The following is a 12714-nucleotide window of genomic DNA, read 5'->3' on the forward strand; positions in this document are numbered from 1 at the left end:
AGACTTGTGATATTTGTGACTTGTAATACTTGTTTAAATTGCAAAAATAGGTCCATAGCCAAAATAAAGTTACTGAAATAACTTTTAGAAATTTTTTTGAATAAATGTACGTTTACAGATTTAAATTGAAAACAATCAGTGAGTTGAATACAAACGTAACAACTTTTAAACTAATGCGGTCAAAGATGAAAGATGCTGTTTTAATATAGATCCATAAAAAAAACAATTTTAGAAAAATTCAGATATTAAACGAAGTAACTAAGAACGTTTCCATTTAGTTTTGTTTTTCCATTTAATCCCAATCAAACTCCATACACCGTCAGACTTCAGGACCTGCTGTGTTTCCACAGAAAAATGTCACTGTGGAAACTATTTGATGATTAAATATCCCTGAACCTGCCACCTCCTCCTCATTCCTCTTTATTCTTCCTCATTAAAGCACAAAGCGCTGTCAAACCTCTCCTCTGTTTAGTTGACCTTGTATGTCTGATATTAACAAATAATCACACATGTAACATAAAGACAAACTATACAAAGTTTATTTTGTTTGCATTTTTTCCAACACTGACCTGATTTTCTATTCAAGTCTGTGAACTGAATGTGTGATGAGGTGAAGCTGGGTGAAGGGGAAGAACACTTGAGAGACTTTCAAAACTCCTTTCGACGGAAAATGAAATCCCGGCCAGAAACAGGATCACAGGCTGCAATTACATCAGCCTGCTGCACTGATGGAGGCGATAACGTGCACTTTGGGCTGCGTTTAAAGCTGGCACTCTGAACCTCAGCTCACCCTGTCTTCTTCCACCGGAGCCCGAAGCACTTGAGGAGGAGATCTGGACTCCTTTCAAAGGGGGTGGCCTTCAGGTCAGCTAAGAGTCAAGTGCAGGAAGAAGTTGGGAAGTGCACGACATAATCAAAAGTTCTGATCTAACATTAAATCTGCTTCAGTTTTGTTTTTTTTTCTCCATAAGTATTCATTTGTAACCCAAACATTTATTTATTTTTTTTGCATGCAGAATGTGCAGCCAAAAACGTGACTGTTGTTAAAAGAAAACATTACATTTTGGGTTATGTTGGTGTTTGGTAAAAAGAAAGGTTTTCAATAGTTTAAAAAAAAAAAGTGAGCATTTCTTGGAAAATAAACTCAAGACTGCAGAGTGTTAGTTCTGCGCCAATCAAAACATCTGCAAATCATCTGCTCAGAGCTGCAAGATGGGCTTTAATAACTAGGAATTTGTGCATTTATTTAATAAATAAATATATTTCATTTATCAGAGGTGTTATGGAACAAAGACCAGGGTGTGTATCCTCACAATATTTGTCATTTTTTGAGGCATCTTTGATGAATCTTAATCAGTTTTTTTTTTTTGTTACTACAACAATTTCTCAAGAAACCTTCTTCAGTTAATCAAGTGCTTTAAGTAATTTTAACCCATCTGTGTTATTTATGTCAGTTTCTGTTGCCATAAATATTGTACATGTGAATCGTGTTGGACGAGACTTATTTGTTGATTGAGGGAGTAACATGAAATGTTGGCTGTGAATTTCTGAACAGAACCTCACGAAAGTTCACCATCCCCACAGTCCGAGAGAGATTTAGTTCAAAGATTATTCTTTAGTTCGATGGCCTAGTCAAAGTCCATTGTGATTTGAAGTCTCACAAATACTCTCAGTCCAATGTTACCAAAAGGTAGCATTGGTAAAATGCCATAAATTTTACATTTTTAATCATTAAAATCTGAGAATTTATGTATTATTTTTCTTCTGCTGTGCAATTTTACTCTGCTTTGTGATGGTTTCTCCCATGTAAAGTCAGCAACATATTCATATTTGTGGTTGTAATGTGACAAAATGTACAAAAGGAAGGTATGAATACATTTGAAAAGGTTTAGCAAATGATGTTAAAATATGCCAAATTCCAAATAAAAAATAATAAATTAGAATTTAAAAAAATAAAATACACGTAGAGGGAAAAAAAGTGGGGTTTTGTGTTTGACAGCGTTCATGCTTGAAGACGAGCACCAAACTGCTTAATGGCAAAAGTCTGATTTGCTGGAGGGTTGCTTGGATCAGACATGGAGTAATTATTTCCATGTTAACAGTTCACATGTGTGCTGTACTCCGGTTGAACCCTTTAAAAACAACATTACAGAAACCCCACTTAACAGTGGCTGATCCTGCATGCAGCAAAATCATTGATGCAAATTTTGTTCTGCTTTAGATTGAATTGTTTAAACCTCCTGGTGCAGGATTTCATTATTTTGTTTCCACGGTCACCAGTTTGGGAGTTCACCAACCAGAGTTCATGAAACTGAAACTTCCTGACACTTTTAGGCGTTAGCGATCCCAGCTTTTCAGTTTTTATATCAAAACTATTTCAAATCAACAAGACAACCTGTATGAGCAGCACAGCTTCTCTTGAATAAAAGTAAAAAAAAAAAAACACTTTAAACACTGAAGATCAATGTCACAACAAATTGTGGTCTGAATTCATCTCCTTTCCCTCCATTTCTGTCTCTTAATACGTAAATAAATAAAGGGGCATAGAGAGCCCTGAGAATGTGGAAGGAAAGTGACGGCGTCAAAGTGGGGAAAATAAAAAGAAGACAAGCAAGTAGACTTGGACAGACAGCGGGAGAAATGAAACATCTTTGATTATTTCCCAGCTCAGAGAAGCTGAATCCCTCTGCGACGGACAGAGCCGCCCGGGGAGCCCATCACTCCGTCCTCCCAGACACGAGAGGGAGGCCTCGGTCCAACACATGAGCCACAGAATATGACCTGGCAAGTTCAGCAGGAAAACGGGGGAGGAGGAGAGAGTTAGTGTTAATTGATTGAATTACACTCGGTCAAAAGCACCATGTGTGGGGCAGAAAGTGCAAAAGACTGACGGGCTGTGGTTAGTAACAGTGACATATACAAATCAAGGGTTTTATTTATTGTATTTAACATTAAAGTTCTGTCATTAAAGTGCTCATTTCGGAGTTAACACAAAAATGTATCTGAGCAACAAAGAACTAAAAAGGACACGTAAGGTTAATTGCATTTGTTTTTGTTTGGCGCCAGCCTGACGACTGCAGAGGAAAATAAAGTTACGCCTTTTGGCAACAGGATTGTTAGCAAATACATCTCCATTTGTTTCACTGGGATCATTTCTCCCTCACGTTCTCCTATCTCATGCCTCACTTTTACAGAGAGAATAATAATAGCTCAAAGCAGCAAAAATAATTAGGCTTCCAAATTTATTCATTTAATTTAAAAATTGCCACATAAGCGCACTGTTAGCAAGTTTATTTTCCCCCCGATGCTAATTCTAGCTGTGAGTGTTTACTGTCGTATCTCCTAGAGTCGAATCAGTGCCGGTAACAGTAAATTTGACTGCCAATCATTAATATCCCTGTAGGTGTCATTACTTGCACATCAGCAATGATTGAAGAACAACGATGTGAATCCTATGGATCTGAAAGTAAATTCATCTTCTTTGGTTCTAAGATAATCAAAGTCAATACAATAAACAGTTTCTGAAACAGGATCTTGGAAAGTGTTTTTATGGGTAGTTTGATCAGACTGATCTATAAGTCAGTAATGTTGGTTCATAATGGAAATATGCAGTAAAACCAGATATTCACGGACCGCGTATAAAAAAAAAGACAAACTTTTGTTTTGATTTGTTTGACATTAAATCAGACCACACTTTTCCGGTTTTTGACCAGTTATGGTGACAAAGCAAAACACGGTTTACAAAATACATTTGACATGTACCCATTTTTCACCCGGTGACATTAAAGACACTCCTAGTTTGTCTGAACTAACCTGAAGGTCCATTCGCAGAACAAGAAAGCTGAAATGGGAACACAAAAATATAAAGCAAAATACCTCTGGCAGATACTAAAATAAGTGACACTAAAACGTAAACAAATTTAGGTTATTGCTTGATACAGTTTATTAATGACTTCTCAGTGAGGAATGTAGTTTTTTTTTTTCTTTGTTTGTTTTAATCATTCACCTCTGTGTTGTCCAGAAAACAGGACCAACATATGAAACTCTAATCTGACATTGTTATTAAGAAGATCTTTACAGATCACTTGAGGTCACGCTGCAACGTCACTAGCCCGACGGGTTTTGTGCAGACAAGCGCCAACAGATAACACCCCAACGTACATTTGCTTATATTTGCATCAGTAGAGGCAGAGCCCAGTTTTCATACTGGAACTTCCAGATGACATGAAGCTCCCATTGTTAACGAACACCTGGGGTCATCTGCAAAACCCATGTTCCAGTAAAATGTTAACTTCCCTGCAGCTTTCTCCACTAGATAGGAATCACAATGGAAAGTAAAGGTTTTAAATACTCAAATCTTTCAGGGACCAAGGCAAAGATCTAATTTGAACATCCAGAGTAAAATCGAATGTGGAGCAAAACTCGAACAAAAAATGAGGAGACAGTGCACCAGCATTCTTTAAAACTGGGCCATCCAAACATTTTTTTTTTGTCCTGCAATAATCATCTACAAATCTCAAACATCAGAGGGATATTGGGGTTTGAATGTAATTACTCTATGGCGCCTTGGTTCAGGCTGTCACCGCTAAGGTCATATGAATGAGCCTCCATATTTGTCTCTAATCGAGCCACTAATCTGAAAGATCTAAGAGCCTGAATCAATCCCCTATTCTGCCTCTATTGATCTCATCTCCTCGGCTACCAGTTTCACTCCAGCTTTTTCTTCTCCCTGCCATGCTCTTTGCAGTAATGGATACTGAAGATGTCAGGCAGATTTAACATTTGTTGCTTATTTAAGACGGCTTCTGACCCACATATAATACCCCCTCACCCAATCTCAGAAGGCTCCCCTGAAAAGAGGAAGTTGAGCAGCTCAGAAAGCGCCGTTTTAGGGGCTGTCATTCTTGGTGTTGCAGCAGCAGCCATGAAATCATCAATCCTGGCTAATGGGAGCCTTATCTCTGCAGCAGGCCCTCATAATGCCTGCTCACAGATTCTTTCTCCAGGTGGGAGTTATGTCATTAAAACTCGACATAGCTCATTAGAATAACAACAACTACCACATGGTTGGAGCTAAGAACAAAATATTGAAAGGTTTTCAGTCTGGAGGCGTAGACAGATGCATCAAAGTGATTGAAAACCTGATTGTAAACTTTTACATGTGTATACTTATATAGTGCAAGCAATTATGTGGATGGCTATCTACACACGTACAGACATTTACAACGTAATTTACAAGGAGAGATTTTTTCCAAACAGTCAACTTACCTCACTTTTTAAGCACATACAAAAGACATGACCATCTCACGTTAGAGTTAAGTGAGAATAAAATAAGCCTGCCATAAGACATGTCTAGATAGGCATGTCTAGACATGTCTAATAGCATCTTAAGTTTGCTATAAAATATAAGTTTTCTCTTCCAATCAGGCGTCTTTGTTTCCCTTCTAAGAGGAAACATAATAAGAACAACAAACTCAGGTAAATGTTGTATAAATTGTATAAATTATACTTATTTTTAGCTACCTGCGTACATTTCCTAGAAACGTCTACCAAAACAAACATTCATAACAAAGACGTAGTGTGAATAACCTGCCGTTTTTGCTCTAGGGGTAATAACAAATTCACAAGGGTTGCATTGTTAAAAAAAAAAAAAAAAAAAAAAAAGTCCTTAAAATACTTTTACTAAAATTAATGCTGCCATCAGGGAGAAAAAAATGAAGAGGAAGAGTTATTCAGAAGCTTGCTTTAAAACAAAAAAAGAAAGTAAACAGACCCACTGTGTCCATATTTGTGTGTGGTTTTTAGTTTATTAGAAATGTGAAGAGGGGGAGGGAAAACATAGCTCAACAAAAAAAAAAAAAAAAAATGAATGAGTAACTCGGGATGCTTCTATAAGTCAAAACTACATCCAGATGAGTGAGCCAGTCAGCTAACCCTTTCCATATGATGAGTTCACAAATGGTTAAAATCAACCCTCCAATTTCCTAAAAATGCTCAAAATTGACACAGAAAAAGCCTTTTATTTAGCTGCTGTCATTACAGAACTTAATAGTAAAATTAAAGAATATGATGGTAAAATAGAAAATGAATATATCATTTATTGAGTGCGTAGTAACACTGTATCCATACACTCTGAGGTGAATGTAAATAAAACAGTGTCTTATAGAAAGGAAGCACAATCATATCTCTGTATGTTGTGGACCATTACCAATGATGTATATTTTTGAATAATTACTTTTAACTTTGAATCAGGAAATTGTGCATATCAAAGACATGTCCTGGCTGTTTCTGTATTATTGTGCTGCAGAGGAGAATATAGTTCAAGAAAGTGCAGAACAGGAGAACTTTGAAGCTTGCAACGAAAGTGTTTAATGCACTAACCCAGGGTTTAATCATCATATTCCAGAGCAATCAAACGATCTGCTTAAAACCAGCCTGCACATGCATGCTTTGGGTCCAAACAAAGTTGTGCAAAGTAGAGACAGAAAACCAAAGCGGAATAGACGAGATCAGTGATTTCAGTGCTGCAACTCTGGAGCTCACCCTAACAATGTCACATAGGGATCTGGTTACTCTTTTTAGCTGTCTGGGCAGATCGGAAGCAAATACGACACCCAACCCCCTCCAGATATTGCTGATGAAATAAAACAACCATGCTAACTGGCGCAGCAGTCCCATTTATGAAATTTAGCAAATGGGCTGGGCTTCCTTCAGGGCCGTCTGACCTGTCCCTCAGATCATTCCCTAACGGCCTGTCTGACTTCTGCACACAAGGAAAAGAAGACAAAGAAAAATAAATAAATCCTCATTTATAATGGCTCATTTCCATGGGAAACTACTCTTAAGCCTTAGGCCCTGACATCAGGGTAGGCAGCTTCTCAAACCCCCATCCTCCATTAAATTTCACCATCCACACAGTCTGAGCCAAAGAATGCCAGGTTAGCTGCTTAAAAATGAGACGCTTTCATCTGAAGTAACCAAACTACAATACACTTCATGTTCCATAGTGAGTTACATAAAGTCTAAATACTCTTACTTAATGGTTATTTGCTGTGTTTTACATGAATGTTTGATTAATAATAAGACAAAATAGACAAAAGTGATGTAATTATGAAAATAAGTTCTTGGGTAATTGTCAAAGCCCATTTATCTATATAGGACCCTCCATCAATGTTCTTAGGATTTTAAATTGGAATTGTATGATTTCACCTAACCCTGCTTTAAAGCTGTAACATCTTAAACAGTTGTTTTTTTTATTTTTATTCTAAAATGCACAGCTGTGAAGTCAGATGAAAAAAAGATGTTTTTCATTGTCAGAGCATCTCCTGTTTGCTGTCACCCATGAATGCTCTATGCTCCTCTGTTGTCTCCAAACTGCTGTGGGTAACTATTAAATGCTGTTATGTACACACACCTGATGATTAATATGCAATCCTGAGGCAATAATGTGGCAGACAAGCATATACAATGAAGCAGATGGCGATAGAAAAGTCTGATGTAAGTCTTTTCAGTCCCATAATAATCACAGATTTGGTAAAATGATAAAATGATGGAACAAAAAAAGGTTCAAATAAAAAGGAGGCTCTCAGAAAAGTCTGTGATTTTAGATGTTTAGATACACTTCCATAACGGATGTAAAGAGGCGTCTGCCAGGTAAATAATGCTGATGTACATAAATGCATCCAACCGTGAACGCAATTAAAAACTCAGCAATTCAAGTACCTTAAAAAAGATACATAAAATTTACGTATTTTTGTTTTTTTATTACTTAAATAAGAAGTGAATCATATTGTTTCCCAAAATGCTTAGGCATGCATGTGTGTATGAGTGAGAATGATGCATGCTTTGCGTCAATCAAGTAGGTTTCTAATTAAGAGTTGCTGTGTAAGGTTAGAGATAGTTGCCAGGGAGGGAAATCACTATCAGCTTCCCATTTTCATATGAATGGGCTCATTTAATTAAACTGAACAGCTAATGAGAGCATATATATCAAAATAATGGAATGTTTCACCAGCTATGTAGGAAATGAACAAAAAGCCCCACAAGGAAATAACACATAGGAGAGGGTGGGGGGAGCAGAGGAGAGACACTGACAGAAAGAAAGTGGGGGAGAAAAAACAGTTCTGAGTTAGAAACAGATAGCTCCGACAGAAGTTGAAAGAATCTGTAGATCGAGTCAGCCGTGATTGAGTCAGGCTTTGTTGCACAAAAGGAACGAGGAGGAAGACTTGCATTATGTCTGGTATGTGAACGTGAAAGATGGAAGAAGAATCAGGGTGAACAAAACTCCCTTCCATTGTTCCAGTGTGCATGCCTGCTCACTTCAGCGCTTGTCGAGTGAGGACGCATACTTGTCTGTCTGCTAGGATTTCTTCATTTGGAGGTTAATTAACGCTTGAAGTAAAAGCTGCAGGACTGCAAATCAAACACAGTAAACAATCTTCCAACAACCTCAGGGGATTATTAGAAAAATAAATGAAAGCTGCAGCAAATAATTAAAATATTTGAAATGTGAACTTTGTGGGGAAGCGCTTTTTCTTCTTCTTTTTTTTCCCCCTTCTGCTGGTCTTTGATATGCCAAAACAGATCAAGGACAGCTGAAATAAACTTGGAGCACATGTATGAGGGTGTCATCGCAGGAAAACCTGCAGGATGTAGAAACATTACGGTTTTAGGAAACACAATGTTTTTAGCAAGCTTAGTACTGGATTTTATACCAAATAATCTTAGAAAAGAATAACTTAATTTATAACATCCTGAAGGAAAATATTAGGCTCTTAACTTTGAGCAGAAAAGATCCCTTGATTGTTGCCAAAGAGAAAATCACCCTTACATTTTGCACATGTTGTGGTGTAACAACCACAAACTTCAGAATATTTTGGGGGATTTCATGTATTAGATCAGCACAAAATGCCCCAAAATTGTGAAGTGGAAGGATAAATGTCTTCCCTTTTTAAAAAAAAAAAAAAAAAAAAAAGTAAAAATCTGTGTAGTGTGAAGTTTGCTTTCAGGCCCTTTTACTCTGACATCTCCAGATCAACAGTGTCAAAATTTTCTGCAAACAAAATCAGCAAATTGAAAGCACTTGTTGTGACTAACAAATATTTTATGCACTGCCTAATTCATAAAATCTTAGTAAAATACATTGTAGGCATATCACTGTATTGATACTTTTGACAGGCACAGTATAAAAATAGAGACAATGTGTGTCCATATAATGTTAAGTAGTTTTAGGACATGTCAACAACCCCAAATAAACTACTACACAGACAACAATGGGGAGAAAAACATAGAAGAGGATTCCTCTATGAAGTACGCAACACCAGTAATGACAGAATACGTTTCCTACATTAAGCTGATTTTATTTATTTCAAGGATGTCTCCATCCTTTTTTCTTCATTGTTTTCTGTCTCTCCATCTCTATTTGTTCCCTCAGAGGACTTGTCCTTGTCCCAGCCCCAGAGCTCTTATCTGATTGGCAGCAGGCCACTGTTTTCGTAAACACAGATTGCAGAGGGTGAGCATAGATACATAAACAGCGGCAACACATGTCTGCTGTGTCAGATCCTCTATAAATCTCCATCACTCACTCTGCTCCTTCAAGATACCCGAGCGACACAGCTTGAATGACGGTGCTGGGTTTTCTGAACTGAAGTCATCTTTGGGTAAACCTATCTGCTAATAAATAGACATTCAAAATCATAAAACAATCTGGGGCATCGAGTTGCTATATTTTTACTGCAGGGTTGTGTTTTAATAGCATCACATCGACTAAACAAAAAGCAAATAAGTGAAGAAACGGTATTTGACCTCAACCTACTGGTGGCAGTAGGTCATGAATAACGTCACAGTAAAATGTGACGTTATTCATGACTGGTTACACACTGACTCCTCTGGAAGAAGCTTGAAATGTCGTATTTCTGGTTCTGTTATGGCTAATTTGGTGACTAACGTTCAAAAAACATCTTCCTCTGGAGTTCAGCTGTCCAGATGGGCATCCTGAAGACATTTAAAGAGACCACAAAGCAACCACAAAGATCCAAGTTGACTAGTTAATGTGTTACCAGAGTGTAAGTTGCGTTGCATGTGACTCCACAGAGCTCACATGACTCCCACCAGCAGCAGCTTCACTGTGAGACCCTGCAGTTTTAAATCCTCATTTATGCAGTCCGAAGAGCACTCAAAAGTAACAGAACCCTGGAAAGGGAAGAGCTGCAGGCCTTTCCTTCAAATGCATTGCTGTTTGCTCTTAATGTTGTTATTGGAAGGAGTCTTGTGCCTGCACAGCATCTCAAATGAACATCCTATCCTTTTACAATAGCAAAACTTCATGCTCTGCTGAGGACATCAGTGCTTGGTATTTTTAGGATTAAAGAAAACCGACTTGGAACTCCACGTTTTCTGAATATGTACTTAAATATAGGAATAACTACATGAAATAGTAAAGATTTTGTAAGCAAAAATTTGTGGAAGTAGGGAAAATATTCTGGGATGTTTTTATTCATACCCAAGTTATTCTCCAATAAAGAAGTTTATTGTATTTTGTTTAATTTTGCTTAATTTTATTGTGTTGATTGCATCTCCGTGACTCTAGAATTTTAATGATTTGTCATGCGACTTGTAAAATAAAAAGAATCGTCTTGAGAAACACGAAACAGGCAAATTTCATGTTTAGGAGAAAAATAAACAAAGGTTTTCATTTTCATGCACTCCAAAAATCTGGCCTTTGTGGAAAAGAAAAAAGAAGGAAACCGTAAGTTAAGAGCCACAAGACGTCCTAGTTAAAGTTTGCAACAAGCAGGGGTTACACAAAACATGGGAGAGAAGGTTCCCTGTCAACATGAGATCAAAATGTTGCTTTTTTTTTTTGTCTACATGCAAAATACTACATATCATCCTGAACACAGCATCCCCACCATGAAACATGGTGTACTCTTTTCTTCAGCCAGGACAAATAAGTAATGAGTAATGATCGACTGTTATTCTTCAGCCATCAGCGAAGCCCCCCCACTCTTTACTTACCTATCAGTAAGTAAAGAGGAAGAAGGATGGCAATGCCACTGAAAACAGACTGTTGTTTGTGTTGTGTGTGCACCATGGTATGGAAACAGTACATCAATACATTTCTGTATTGAGGTGCCAGCACTAATTTGCATGTTTTTTTTTTCTCTCTCTCTCTCTGTGTAAATGAGACAGGAAAAGATATGCAAACAACCAGGCGATGATGGGAGAACAATGGACGTCTTAAAAGCTATTTTTTCATTATGGTGTAGAAGAGCTTGCATGTTAAATCTGTTTTGTCGGCAGATCGGCTAATGGGCCTCTTCGATATGCTGAGAAAATAATAGGAAATTTGCGTTTATGGGTGCATGTTTGCAAAAAAAAAAAAAACTTTATCAGTGTAGTAGAAAAATGTGCAGCAAAAATCTGAGAAGCTGCTTTGAAAGCCAAATCAAAAATCTCTAGAAACAGGTCAATTCAACTTATAAACTGCTTCATGTTTTTGGTTTTCCTGTGCTAACATGAATCAAATATTTGAATTCCCTCAGCAGCTTTCATTAAGCTCTGCAGATGCCTGCAATGAGCCAGTCATTTGATTCAGGTGTGTTGAAGAAAAGACTTACCACTACATTTTTAGGATGGGAGCTCTCAATGACTGGACCTGGGCACCCCTGAAATAGGGAATCCTACCTGACACAAAATAAGACAGTTTGATTTAAAGTCAAACACTGTGAGAGAAAAAAGTTATCTCTCGTCTTAAGCAGTGCATGTAAATATCTGGTTTCAGTAGGTCTAAAATTATGAGAAATTAGAAAGGATGATGACCACACTCCACTAAAAATCCCCAAAATGAATTTACAAGCTCCCATCTGAACTAAATTATGACTCTAAATTTTATTATCAAAAGAATTAGAATCACTTCAACACTAATTTTATTAAATCTACACTACTCAGCAGAACCATTTTGTGGGGGATTTTATGAAACATTCACTTTTGTTTGAATCTAAAAAAAAAATGTACGAGCCCAATAAAACGATTCTGTATTATTCAGATGTATTTATGAGCAATAAAGACCTTACTTTGCAGCAGTGGGTGTTGCATGGAGGCTCAGTCATGAGTGTGATTTATGACGCCACACGGACAGAACAAAACACCTTGACAGACATTTGCAGCTGATGGGAGGCTTGGAGATAAGCTGCACCGGAAATGGAAAAAGCCGCCTGAATGGGCTGCAGGGGTATTAATTAAACAATGTCCATTTTAATCATAGCTAATTATATTTGCCTGAAAGTGTTGAGAGCATTCAGGGGGGCTTTGGGTGATTCTATCAGTGTCTTTGCTCATTAGTGCGATCCAGCTTGTCAGATGGGCAAAGCTTGGTTTATGTCATCAAAAATCTGCTGTAAATGTTGGATTTGTCTTTAAAATAAAAAAGAAAGAAAGAAGGAGAAAATGAAAGAAAGAAAGAAGGATTTGAGCTGGATTGTATAGAAAAAAAAAAGGTGCTGCTCAAATAAAATAACTTCAGAGGAAATAATTTTGTCAAAATACGACATATCTAAGCTAATAGAGAGCAATAGCAGTCTAACCGCATCCCAACTGGTTAATTTAGTAATTAATGTTGCCTCCATTTATCACTGAAATAGCTGCTAATTAGTCTTTTCCAGCTCCCCTGCCTCAAACTGTTCTTCCTCTGCAGTCTACCCTGCCAAT

The sequence above is a fragment of the Gambusia affinis genome, linkage group LG07, assembly GCF_019740435.1.
Source record: "Gambusia affinis linkage group LG07, SWU_Gaff_1.0, whole genome shotgun sequence".
Lineage (NCBI taxonomy): Eukaryota > Metazoa > Chordata > Actinopteri > Cyprinodontiformes > Poeciliidae > Gambusia > Gambusia affinis.